At 41.5% G+C, this 6,205-nt stretch overlaps 1 protein-coding gene and 1 long non-coding RNA gene across 2 annotated transcripts in view; both read left to right on the top strand.

Moving 5' to 3' along the window:
• Positions 1–2,044, top strand: part of LOC147025865 (uncharacterized) — a 57,993-nt gene extending 55,949 nt beyond the window's left edge. Inside the window, exon 5 of the mRNA XM_085880319.1 lies at positions 1,126–2,044. The gene's annotated coding sequence lies outside the window, so the exon portion shown is untranslated. The remainder of the gene's footprint in view (positions 1–1,125) is intronic.
• Positions 1–5,339, top strand: part of LOC147025864 (uncharacterized) — a 66,318-nt gene extending 60,979 nt beyond the window's left edge. The window contains exons 2-3 of the long non-coding RNA XR_015058042.1: positions 2,178–2,226; positions 4,613–5,339. This is a non-coding gene — a long non-coding RNA (uncharacterized LOC147025864). The remainder of the gene's footprint in view (positions 1–2,177; positions 2,227–4,612) is intronic.
• Positions 5,340–6,205: the final 866 nt, after the last annotated feature.

The following is a 6,205-nucleotide window of genomic DNA, read 5'->3' as shown; positions in this document are numbered from 1 at the left end:
GCGGCTCGGCGCCATTTTGCACGCGTCTACACATGCAGGACAAAATGCCTCAATTCCAAGTTCCAGAAAGACCATCCCTGGCCCAAGTGCCAGAATAAAGGAGTGATTTTCTTTGATTTTGTTTCCCCTTACCTGTTTTTAAGTCTGTGTGTGGAGGCGCCTCAATTTTGACTTTACGTTTAGTTTACCTCACGTATTATTATATTCTGATTGTTGTCCTTTGTAAATATTTCTATTTTCATTAAATTCCCACATTTATTTTAAGACGCTGTGTCCATGTATTTGTTGTGGGGTTTCACTATAACCCCCCCCTGTGCCTCCGTCACACTGCCATCGCGCCCTGCACCTCCCGCACACGTTATAATCTCTGAGGATCAATATGTCCGCTTCCTCATAAGGAACTGCTCAGCTATCCGGGCTGGCAGTGTTAACCGCCCATCACAACAATTTGGGTCGGGGGGATTAACCTGGACCGCCAGCACCATGACAATATATATATATATATATATATATATATATATATATATATATATATATATATATATATATATATATAGAGAGAGAGAGAGAGATAGAGAGATAGAGAGATAGAGAGATAGAGAGATAGAGAGATGGAGAGATGGAGAGATGGAGAGATGGAGAGATGGAGAGATGGAGAGATGGAGAGATGGAGAGATGGAGAGATGGAGAGATGGAGAGATGGAGAGATGGAGAGATGGAGAGATGGAGAGATGGAGAGATGGAGAGATGGAGAGATGGAGAGATGGAGAGATGGAGAGATGGAGAGATGGAGAGATGGAGAGATGGAGAGATGGAGAGATAGAGATAGAGGGAGAGATAGAGAAAGAGATAGAGATAGAGATAGAGATAGAGATAGAGAGAGAGAGAGAGAGAGAGAGAGAGAGAGAGAGAGAGAGAGAGAGAGAGAGAGAGAGAGAGAGAGAGAGAGAGAATCTGATGTTTACACATCTGATGTTTTAACGACGAATGTAGTCATCATTGGTTAGATATTTATCGGTATGCACTATGCCCTCCTGATGAGGGCATATCAGCCCAAAATCTGGAAAGGCAGTTCCATTTGATGTTTAACTGATGTTGAGCATGTGATCTTTGTCTGTTTGACAGAGTCGCTGGGCTGAGGCTTCTGGTTTGGAGTTGACGCTTTGGTGTAGAACAATGTCCAATGGAGATTGGGGGAGTGCTCGTCACATTCCACATGTTTTGATTTACCTGCCAATCACATCACGTGCCTTCTGATTGAATGGTTTGCAATAGCGGGAACAATCGTTTGGGTGGCAGATGGATGGTTGCTCTTTGCGGATTATGCAGTTTTACCATGTGAGATATAATCTGTGGCGATGCTCACCATAAAAGTCAGGAGGTGTGTCTGATATGTATGTCTGTCTCTGTCTCGGTGTGTGCGTGTATGTCAGTATGTCAGTCATGCATGGCCACATTTTTAAAGTTACAAACTCAAACACTCAAGGTACAAATAAAAATACAATTTGTGTGGGGTAACATAGGCTATGTGGCCGTGGCCTCACGTGGGGGTGTGGAGGGTGGGAGGGGACATAAATTCTCAATGTCAATTTATTCTATGTAGTGCCACCTGTTGGTGGTGCCAGAGGGTATTACAATTTCCGAATTCCTTTTGGCCACAAAGTGTTACTTACTGTATTCACGTTTCTCTTCCCGTGCAACACTGGGTAAATCTGCGAGTTTTGTAAGCGCCGGGTAAGCATGAAAACCTTTTTCACAATTATATTGAATGTCACAGGTCAACCTTCTTGTTTATATTTCTTCCAATTTGTTTTGTAAGTCTACGGTTCACTTTCACTACCTGTGTGTTTATTTATGGGTTCGACCTCCCACGAGAGAAATGTAGATTTTGTGAAACATTTTATTGGCAACATAATCTGTATGTCCCTGCAGATAACCGTTTCTATTTTTCTTTCTCTCTGTTCTGAACTGGCAATATAAACTTCCTGTTTGTTTTCATTGTTTTGTTTTGCTATGTTCTCTAATAAAAGATACAAAAGTCAAATTCTCTCCTCTCTGCCACGATAACGTGGAAAATGTTCACCGATTGCTCACAAGAAAGCTTGTAGTTCTGAATGGAATGAAAATGCCTCTTGTTGGAAAAATTGATTTTTTTTTTTTGTTGTTTTGCTCTGTAGGCTCTTCAGGATGAGGACACCAGCAGTGTAATGGATCACCTTGAGCAAGGTGAATGAAGTGCATACATGTCAGCAATTCTTATAGTTCTTGCAAATGAAGTACATCCTGGGGAGCAAAGAGATATTGTTTTTGAAAATAGTGGTGAGTCTGAAGACAAACCTCAGGGGGATGAACCACATATTCACAAATCGGTGTCAGGTAGGATTGACAATGGATTTTTTTTAAACCTCCCTGTGTGTCATCAAGTGATAATTCTCGACCGAGTAGAGGTAGTAGAGAGGAGTTGTTTTCTGAAACATTAGAAACCCCTTGTGATACCGTGGTTTGAAAGGAGGATTCGGTCTCTCAGGAATCAAAGGTAGAGGATATTGAGGAGGTGAGTTATCATACCTATGAGGAGAAAGTCACTCACTCGGGATGATAAGCTTAAGTCCTTTGTAAAAGATTCTTATTGGAAGCGAAATGTAGATCTGAAGGTCTCCTTTTCAGATTTTCCAGGCTTCGTTCATCGACCAAAGGAAATGATCCAGAGTACAGATGACTCCGTTTTTTTCAGAGGCACATAAACACCGTCGAAGTAATTAGTTGTGAAAGGCTCAAAAAGCATCAACGATTTGACTTGTTCCTCCCTTCTCTGTCCTTCTGTAATGTGTCCCAATTGGGAGTTTGAATATTGATGGAGGTACAGCTTTAGCACGTAATCTCCAGGTTAAGTCGTTGATGAAAAGAATGAAGTTGGGTATTGCTTTAGTTCAGGAAACTCACGGTACCACAAATTATCACGCAGATGGGCCACAACTATGAAAAGGGCATCTTTTCTTCAGTGATAAAGACTCCGAATACTGTCGGAATGGCTTTCCTTTTAACATCCGGCTGTTCAAATATCCTGGATGGCTTTTACCTCTCACGTGCGAAGAGAAAAGCGGGGTTATAAGGTTCGATTTCTGTCGACAAAGTCACTTTATGATCGCGTCACGACTTCATCTCAATTGAAGGTTATATTTTGAACACGAATCGGAAAACGAACCTCTAGTTGAACGGTACTTTGGCCCTGAATTTGGTCTGATCGTGCATGCACAGAGAAGAGTGAGATAATTATTACACTCTGTCTGCTTGTCTGGCAGTGAAACAAAATTGAAAATAATTCCAAACAGGAAACTTACTGTTTTTAAGGACGTTATAATATACGACATAAAAACATGGCCAGAAGTCCAAGGGAAGCGGTGTATTGGGGGCAAGACTACTCTGTAAGGCTGGCAATTTTTAATTTCCATTCAATTTTTGGATATTGTGTTGACCTTCCCTTCCTGATAATGACAATGATAATCTCTAACTGATAATTTAAAATAAATATAAATTTGTGCTCAGTTGCTTATTTATTTATTTACGAGAAAATACTCTCATCGCTTCGCTGACGGGAATACTGAGAAGAGGGGAAAAAAGAGTGGGAAGAGAGAGGAGGGTGGGGGTAGAGAGAGAGGGGGGAAAGTGAGGAGGTGGAGGGGTAAAGTGATAGGATGGAGAGGGAAAGAGATAGGAGGGAGGAGGGAAGAGAGAGGAGGGAGGGAGAGTGAGGAGGGGTGGGGGAAGGGAAGGCAGACGTGTGGTGGAGCGTTAATTACGATTCATACTGCCTCCTCAAAATGCTTCTGCATAAAATAAGTGACGATGGAAACAAAATTATGTCTGAAATCCATTTTCCACTAGTCATACTATATACCGCTCAGAGACAAACGCCGCTTGGACATGTCCGGAGACAAACACCGCCCAGAAATGTCCGGAGACAAATCCCGCCCGGGCAAACACCATTTTTGACTTCTGATTTACAGTATATATTCAGAGCACAAAATATATTTGGCCAAACTCCCCCACCATCTCCCCACAGCATCATCCACCCCATCCCCCCTCCACCATTCCCTCATCCCCCACAGCCCTGATTCACCATCACCCCCACCATTCCCTCACTCTCAGAGGAGAAAGCAGGCATGGTCAAAGATGCCTTTGTCTCTGCAGCGACGTGTGGTGAGGTGCGTGAAGCATGCCGATCCACGCTCGTTATCATAATAAAGCTTTGTTGAAACTTTTATAACAAAAGCTCAATGATATTAATTAAAATTCCAAGGTAAATTAGATGAAAAATAATGATTGTACATCATGCTGACCTTTGACCTTTTGACCAACTTATTAATTTGTCTTCACCATCTCAACTAATAAATGTCAGTGTGTGTGTGCGTGTGCGTGTGCGTGTGCGTGTGTGTGTGTGTGTGTGTGTGTGTGTCAATAACTCCAAAACCATGAAACCTCGCAGCCTGAAACTTTGAATGCACGCCAAGAATTCCAAGGAAGTGCATGATTGAAAATTGAATGTTTGGGTGAATTAAAACACCCCCTTTGAAGATAATTAACAGCCTTATTTAACTATATCCTCTGTCAGGTGCTCCTTGGCCACCTCGCTCTGAATTGGATCTTAAGGCGTATACTGGGTTACCTCGCTGGGGTCTGAAGCCACCACGTGTTTTTGGCCTACTCAACCATGTCTTGACTTGGAACAGGCTGCAACAATTTCTTAACGATATATAATTTTTTTTTTCCACTTTCCTCACTCACATCCAATGGTTGTTCATCATAGCTATGAATTGCTGTATACATCGCATTTGTAAGTGCCATGATTTGCAAATTAGGAGCTTGGAGCAATTTCATACATTATATGATGCAATTTTCCACGATCTACTCTCACAGACTAATTAAAGTATACCATCGAAATATTATTTCAGCTTCAAGGATCAGATATCGTCCGGACGAAATAAGTGTCGAAATCTGGAGTGAAATCTGAACTTAAAGAAATAACGAGTCCTAACTTAGCCGAAATACCTATTTACATTAAGCAAGCAAGACTATGTTCCCTCATTTCTCATATACACACAAGGAAATGTGAAATTTCTAAAGCATTAAACTTATCTTTTACTACTTCTTGGAGAATTTTATTGAGTAAACAAAAAATTTAGGAATGTGCCAAAATTAACCAGCTTCATTGAGCTGTATGATTTAATGCATTCACTGCTTGACCTCACACCCTTTCTCCCAGAGGGACTGCTTATCCATAGCGTCTGCAAATCTGTGTCTATATTTTTGGCAATTTCGCTGAGGTGCTCCATGGGGAATCAAAGCAAATCTGGTGAAAGAAAACACAAAAAAACGGACGTTTGAAAATAAAGTTATAACGTTTGCGTGGACCGCGAACTGATGTACCATGTGACGCATGCACAGACGAGCAGGCAACGTGGTGGATTATCTGCAATGATTAAAATTTGAGATGTCTCCTGGGTTGTTCTTCATAAAACAGCAAACTTTTGTGGATAAAGTCATTATTTGAATGAATTATTTAAATTTCTTTAACTGTTGAGGGTGCCGCGAAGATCTGCTTTAAAGTTAAAGGTATCCTATATGGTATGCAGCCACGGCATGGCCAGCTGATCCTTATCAACCATTTAATCGGAGTGCTTCCTTGAGTGCTTAAGCCACTTACAGACCACCTTACAGTCGATAGCGGTAAAGTTTGTGTCCCAATCGGGATATACAGTCGGCAGTTACTACAAGGTGGAGGTACATTATTTATAAAGGTTATATGGTTTCCCTTTGTGAGTTTAAAGCAAAATATATTTGATAACACCGCATTTCCGAGTCGTTTGCCATATTTCAGTAACGTGTTTCTAAATTACAGAGACAAAGTTTGTTTTCCACCCGTCACGTGCCGATTGACCCTATGCACTCAGCGAGTGACGTCACAGTGGAAGGTCAGGCTCCGCCATATTGAGTGGCAAAAAATCATGGCTACCACGCACGTGTCATGCGAACTTCTGGGCTATTCCCATGGATTAGATGATATTTCTAAGAAGAGGTACTGCGAAAAACTGAAGCTGTGTGGTCTTAGTGAAGATCCTTATATTATTTCAAAGGATAAATGGACAACAGAAAGGAAATTTTGGCCTCAAATCGTTTTCCCTGACATCTATGTTGACCTTGTTGA

This window comes from Eptatretus burgeri, chromosome 5 (genome assembly GCF_056783735.1).
Source record: "Eptatretus burgeri isolate ZD-2024b chromosome 5, Ebu_testis_v1, whole genome shotgun sequence".
NCBI classification, from domain to species: Eukaryota; Metazoa; Chordata; class Myxini; order Myxiniformes; family Myxinidae; genus Eptatretus; species Eptatretus burgeri.
Note: the sequence above shows the minus strand (reverse complement) of the source record. Positions and strands in the feature narration are given on the sequence as shown.